The sequence below is a fragment of the Gorilla gorilla genome, chromosome 23 (genome assembly GCF_029281585.2).
Source record: "Gorilla gorilla gorilla isolate KB3781 chromosome 23, NHGRI_mGorGor1-v2.1_pri, whole genome shotgun sequence".
Lineage (NCBI taxonomy): Eukaryota > Metazoa > Chordata > Mammalia > Primates > Hominidae > Gorilla > Gorilla gorilla.
In genome coordinates, this window is record NC_086018.1 from 24,733,768 (window position 1) to 24,740,936 (window position 7,169).

Here is a 7,169-nt window from a genome sequence, read left to right on the forward strand (position 1 = left end):
GCAGAGGGCCACCCCTGGGGATGTGAGTGCCTTGTACTTGTTGGCTGCACCTAGTGGAGAACTAAGCTGCTTCTGCATCTTTGGAGATGTCCCTAAGGCAGAAAAGTGGAGTCGTTTCCTGGCTGCTTCTTGCGAAGAGTGTTACTAGCCTGCATGGAAGTGTGTGCCACAGCGATGCAGAAATCGGAGGTGGTTCAAGGCCGTGAAATGCAGGCAAACAATTTCCCATTAGTCATAAATGCTGAGGGTGTCAACAGGCTCAGTGTGGAATCATGATTAGCACTGGAGCCATGCTGTCTGGGCTGGAATTTCAGCACAGTTCTGTGTCATTGGAGCGCCCCTCTGAATTTCAGTTTCCTTAGCTGTGCAATGAGAACAACCACAGTGCTTCCATCCTGGGATGAATATTAGTTGGAGTAAGACACAGGAAGCTCTCGGCACAGCCAGAAGCACAGAGGAGGTGCTCGGTGAGCATCCCCTCTCGTCCCTATTGTCCAGACACGGTCTTTGAATTCTGATGACCTGGTGGTGGGAGAAAGGGGCAGAGGTGGATATTCTTTCCTGGACACTCAGGAAAGTTAGGAAACAAAGGAGAGAAGATAAAAGGCAATTGTAGCTCCAGCCAAGTGGACCAGGAAGGACTTTGCCACTTTAGGGACTTACCCTGGCTCATGTTACTGATTTGCTTGGAGTATGGGGTACCCTCCCTGAGGCCCCTCTTCCTCTTCCCCTCCAAGTCTTCACCTACCTCGCCTGCCCCAGAGCAGCACCTCCACCAATTCTCCTCGTTAACCATAAACACAAATCCTGTTATCTTCCCCTCTCGCAGCACTTGCCCCTTGATTTAAGCCACATCCCTTCCCCTTTCATCAGCCCTCGGCCCCTCCTGTCGTACATCTTCTCGTTTATCTCCTTCCCCGCGGTCTCCAGCTTTCCCTGCACCGATCGATGCATGAGGGGAGATGGCAGGCGGCCCGCCAGGCCTTCGGAGCCCGCTCTTCTTCTGGGGAGCCTGGGCCAGTATTTCTTGTTAAACTTCTGTCTGGCTGTGTTCGGTTTCTCATTAGCTTTCTGCCGGGGTGCGGTAGTATTTCTTGCTCCTCAGCGGCACAGCCTGGAGATGCCTAGTAATTCTTAAAGGGCGAGGTGGAGACGTGTATCTTTAGAGCATTCTGGGTTCCATCTGGCTGTGGCTTGGAAAGGGGGAGCATGAAGAAGTGTCCCTTGGTTGTCACAGGTGGATGGGTCTTGGCGGGTCCCGCAGTCACACTGTGACTTTGCTCAGCACCGTGGGTTAGCACCTGTACCTGTGGCTGTCATCACCACCTTATGTCAATTTTGCAACCCAGTCATTGAATTGACTCTGACCTGGGTTCCCCAGAGCCAGCTTCCTCCCCAATTCGTCGCTGGGGAGACTTAGATGTGGGCCTGATTCAGGTTCCTCGCCTGTGAAATGAGATGTATGCTCTCTCTCTCTCTTTCTCTCAACTTATCCCTTTTCTTTATTTATTTAACAAACACAAAACATGTAAATAGTGTTCATTATGTCCCAGACAATCTTCCGAGAACTTGACAAACATTACTTAACACATTTAAATTCTCCTAGTCACCGTATGATAAAGAGACAACCATTGTCTCTGTTTCACAGATGAGATACTGTGACACAGAGAAGGTAAGCAACTCGCCCAAGGTGGCACAGCTAATAAGCAGAAGAGCCGGGATTTGAACCCAGGTAGTTTGGCCCTTGAGCATATACTCTCTTAAGAGATGGTTTCTTTTCATGGTCTTGTGGTCTCCTTAGAGTCCAAAATGCTGATATAGGCGATTTTCATTATTCATGCTAGTTATGCTCTATAAAGTTGCTGCAAGCACTGAATTAGTGAAAACTGACGCATTGCTTCTAGATTGTCAACTGATCAATACATAACCAAGTTTTATGTGTGTTTCTGTTTAAAGATACCTTATTTAATATTTATTGTTGGGTTATTAAACATTGAACTCACGGACAGAAGCACTGTAACTCATGCCTGAGTGAAGCTAACCGAATGCATGCATTTTCTCTGTAAGGCACATCAGAACCTTCTCAGGTTTAGGAACACGAGACAGTGCTTCAACACCATGCTTGGGCCCTTTTAAAGAGCAAAATCACCAAAAGCAACAAAACACAAAAATGTGAAAACGATGGAACTAAAAAGACTGCAAAAAGGACTAGCTAACAGTATGAGAGCTGAAATAAGACAGCCTTGCTCGGCCGCAGCCGAAAACAAGTGTATCAGGGACTCGTATGTTTCACTACACTGCCAGCACTCATGAAAGTGTTGTGGGTATTGACTTTGGGGTTAGAAATAAATTTTATCAAGTAGGTGAATTCGCAAAAACAGAGCCCCTGAAGAATGATCAGCTCTATCTTGCATTGTTATTTCCCTGCTCAAACACCTTGTGAGGCTTGCTCCTGCCTATTATATTAACTATAAACTTCACCTGCCTGCCTTTCAAAGACTTTGATAATCTGACCCCATGCCATCTATTAAAATTTATTTCTGGCTGGCTGCAGTGGCTCACACCTGTAATCCCAGCACTTGCTTGAGTCCAGGAACTTGAGACCAGCCTGGGCAACACAGTGTGACTCCATCTCTACAAAAAATAAAAATTAGCTGGGCATGGTGGAGTGTGCTGGTAGTCCCAGCTACTAGGGAGGCTGAGATGGGAGGATTGCTGGAGCTCAGGAGTTCGAGGCTGCAGTGAATTATGATTGTGCCACTGCACTCTAGCCTGGGCGACAGAGCAAGACTCTGTTGCAAACAAACAAACAAAACCAAACAAAACCCCCTTATTTCCCATTACTCCTGAAAGGGCCATTTTCTTTTCCTGTGGGTTGGCAGATCCTCTTCCTCACTGTTCTACTGAGAACCAGCTCTGTCGTACCTCCAAGCCTTTTCTCCTACAATTTCTCCCCAGGCATGCTCTCCATTCCCAACTTATCTACCAAGTCCTAGAGTTTAAAGGTTGGATCAAAGTTCTCCTTATTCATTTCAAATTTTTCAAAATTAATTACTTGATTATTATTTTCTTTAAGAGACAGACTCTCGCTATGTTCCCCAGGCTGGAATGTTGTGGCTATTCACAGGCATCATCATGGTTTATTGCAGCCTCAATCTCCTGGCCTCAAGTGATCCTCTGGCCTCTGCCTCCTGGGTAGCTGGGACTACAGCTGTGCACCACTGTGCCTGGTTTAAAGTTCTTTGTGCAGCTGATTTATCCCTTCTTGGATGCCGTAGACTCATATCATAGTGGAGGTTAATTTAAAATAAAATGTCTTTTTGTGGTTCTCTGACAGGTAGCCCACCTGGGAGGAATTTTCCAGAGATCACTGTCTGATGACCCTGTCTTGGAATTGGAGCCATGCAAGTTACACTGACCATGTTTGGGTTGGGATATTGAGGAGGTTATGGTTAAAAGCATACGATGGGAGACCATATCGTACTTGCGAGTGAGACCCGGCTGGAGGAATGTTTTAATTCTTCGGAAATACCAAGTGGTCTCTGTAAGTAACATAGGGTGGTTAGCCAAGCATAATGAGACCATTGAGGCATCCCAGCAAGAATTGATCTGTTTAGAGAAGAGATGTTGCTTCTTCTTCTTTTTTTTTAACATTTTATTTTTAATTTTGCTGCCTATGACAAGCTGCTTCTAACAGCCTCAGGGCGAGGGGCCCATGAGTGCAAGGACAGGAGAGGGGTCTGCGAGTTCTACTTGAGTAGGGCTTGGGGCATCATAGGAGTGCAGGGATCTCCTCTCTGGGATCCAGTTTAACCCTGATGACATCCCCCATGCAGCAAATAACTCCAGGTAACCAGCAGCAACTGGTCCACATCATAGTCTGTGAGAGATTGCTCATGTCTTGCCTGTTTTCCTACCTCTTCATTCTAAGGAAAAGGACCCACAATCTGAGTGCCTTGCTCTGGGACATAGGTGGGAAACAGGCAGGGATGGGAGGTGGGGACCACTTTCTTCTGCACCCATTAAATATATGCCTTTTTTTTTTTTTTTTGAGACAGGGCCTCCCTCTGTCACCCAGACTGGAGGGCAGTGGTGCAATCGTGGCTCACTGCTGCCTCAGTCTCCAGATGGCTCAAGCCATCCTCCTCCATCAGCTGTCAAAATACCTGGATTTACAGGTGCATGCCACCATGCCCAGCTAATTTTTTCTATTTATTTTTTTGTAGAGATGGGTTTTCACTATTTTTCCCAGGCTAGTCTCCAACTTCTGGGCTCAAGCGATCCACCCGCCTCGGCCTCCTAAGTCCTAGGATTATAGGTATGAGCCACTGCGCCTGGCCTTTTTGCCTTTTGAAAGTATCTGTTGTTAACAATATTCAATTGGGTTGAACCTTGCTAGGGACCAAGGTGAATTTGCATAAATTAGTCTATGCCAATTTGCATACTATCAGCAAATTTGTAGTGTACAGAATTTTGGAAATAGAAGGAAGCTAAGAGGGGTGTCAAATGCAGCTTCTTCTTTTTTTACCTGAAAAGAAACCGAAGTCCAGCTCAGGGAAGGTCACACAGCTAATTCTTATCATGGGGAGACAGACCCAGGGACATCATGGTGCCTCCGAGATTAGTACAGCCCCTCAAACATCCCCATTTTCTGTCCCTAGCCCATTGAAACCCCTTAAACTTGGTCCCTCGAGCTCAGGTGATAGCACACATGATGGAAAATAGGCAGGCTTGCCATTGAAGCTCCAACCTAGCTCTGCAACACATCAGCTGTGTGACCTCGAGCAAATCACTTAACCACTCTGAGCATGGCATTTGTAAATGTCAAGGTAGCAACGCCCTCTTTACTGCCCTGTTGTGACAAATAAGATATATTCCATAAATATGATCCATGTAATATTAAACCACCATTTACTGAGTCTCCCCTATGGAAAGCACTTAGTAGGTGCTCAAAAACTCCTAGTCCTTTCTTCCCCTCTTTCAATGTGTCACTGCATCTGGGTAATTTATACCCATTTCCTGTTTTCCTTTGAGAAGTGCATGTCATGCTCTGCACAAAAGTGACTCTTAACGGTGGCATTTCAAGCATCATGGCAGAGTGCTGAGACGTTGGTGAAGATATTTTAGGCTGGGGTGCATGGGGAGCACTCTCAGGGCCTCTCATGCGCATCCTGAGCCCTTCCTGTGAACCAGACTGACCCTGGCTTCTGTGCCATTTTCATTCCAGCCAAGAATGTTCTGAAATGAAGCCAATATCTGAAGGATCTAGGATGCCTGTTCCCCTCTCTTATGCTGTCTCGGGGGATGATTTAGCCACCAAGAATTTTCCTTATGGTTGCAAGATGATTAAAAAAAACCACACACTCAGATGCTTTTCTGAGGTTGACATTTTTCACAGCCCCTCTTCCTCCTCCATAGATTTCCTGGGTTCCATCCAGCTCTGGCTCTAGCTGGCTCCTTGACTCTGGACAAGTCACTTCATCTCTCCAAGACTTGTCTATAAAGTAGGGGTAATACTCCTTCCCACTTCAGAGAGTCATTCGGGGATTAAACTGTGACATGTATGTAGCCAAGGGTCCAGCACACACTGACAACTCACCAAATATTAGCCATCACTCCAAACTAAGAAGGCAGGATTCCGGCTGGGCACGGTGGCTCACGCCTGTAATCCCAGCACTTTGGAAGGCTGAGGCAGGTGGATCATGAGGTCAAGAGATTGAGACCATCCTGGCCAACATGGTGAAACCCCGTCTCTACTAAAAATACAAAAATTAGCTGGGCATGGTGGCGCGTGCCTGTAGAGCCAGTTACAGGCTGGGAGGCTGAGGCAGGAGAATCACTTGAACCTGGGAGGCGGAGGTTTCAGTGAGCCAAGATTGTGCCATTGCACTCCAGCCTGGCGACAGAGTGAGACTCCGTTAAAAAAATAATAATAATAAATAAAAAAAGAAGGCAGGATTCCATTAACTTCCAGAAGGTAGACTGTCTTAAATATTGGGCAATTCCCTTTCCTCCTCTTGGCCTCAGCTTTCCCATCTGAAAAATGGGAGTAGGACAAGGGAACTGGATCGCAGGCATTGACATAACATTCTGTGGTTATTAAATAGGGCCCCACAAAGACAGTGTCGGGGACCAACGAGTTCAGGCCACCTGCCCCACCTTTGCCACCTGCAAGACTGTATACTCCAGCCAGTAAGGACCTCACTGTTCTCACTCACTAGTGTGTCCTCAGTCCCAGTCCGGGGACTCTGGCTAGGGGCTGACACTTAATAAATCCATGTGAATGGATGCAGGAACTCTGCTCCGATCTGTTCTATCTGCTTAGTTTTTGCATACAATTTTGTTTGAACAAAGAACCACATGGTTTATCTATCAGTCAGGGCTCAGCAGGAAACACATGGCACATATATAATTGGGATAATTTGAGGAGAGTTTAGTAAAGGAATTGTTTACAAAGGTGTGGGCAGGGTGTAGGAAACCCACACAGGAGGGTATAACTGGGGTCTAGTGTCAGCGGGCGCCATCATCATTCCTAGGCCAGATGAGGGAAGGTTAAGAGTTAATGGCCGGACGCAGTGGCTCAAGCCTGTAATCCCAGCACTTTGGGAGGCCGAGGAGGGCGGATCACAAAGTCAGGAGATCGAGACCATCCTGGCTAACATGGTGAAACCCCATCTCTACCAAAAATACAAAAAATTAGCCGGGCGTGCTGGCAGGCGCCTGTAGTCCCAGCTACTCGGGAGGCTGAGGCAGGAGAATGACGTGAACCCGGGAGGCGGAGCTTGCAGTGAGCCGAGATCGCGCCACTGCACTCCAGCCTGGGTGACAGAGCGAGACTCCGTCTCAGAGAAAAAAAAAAAAAAAAAAAAAAAAGAGTTAAGGGGAGAAGGTGACGAGGTAGACAAGATCCTTGGCTGAGACCTTCAGTGAAGGGATGCAGCCAATCCTCAGAGACCCTGGCAGGAAGGAGCAGGGGGAATAAGTACGCTGACTCCATCTCCCCTTCCCCTGATTTCCTTCTGGGCCTCCAGTTGGCAGAACCAAATCTGAAGGCGGAGGGCAAGACAGTCCATTGAAGTCCACATGGGGAGAAGGGTGGAGAGGCAATGTGGGGGTTGCAGGGGAGCACCAAAAGAAGATGCCCGACAGAGATGGCTAGCACCCCCGCC

At 47.4% G+C, this 7,169-nt stretch overlaps 1 long non-coding RNA gene across 1 annotated transcript; it reads left to right on the top strand.

Moving 5' to 3' along the window:
- The first annotated feature begins 368 nt into the window (after nucleotides 1–368).
- On the top strand, nucleotides 369–5,218 carry LOC134758234 (uncharacterized). Its single transcript, XR_010133195.1, has 3 exons — nucleotides 369–467; nucleotides 3,338–3,544; nucleotides 4,227–5,218. It is a non-coding gene; the product is annotated as an uncharacterized lncRNA (long non-coding RNA).
- Nucleotides 5,219–7,169: the final 1,951 nt, after the last annotated feature.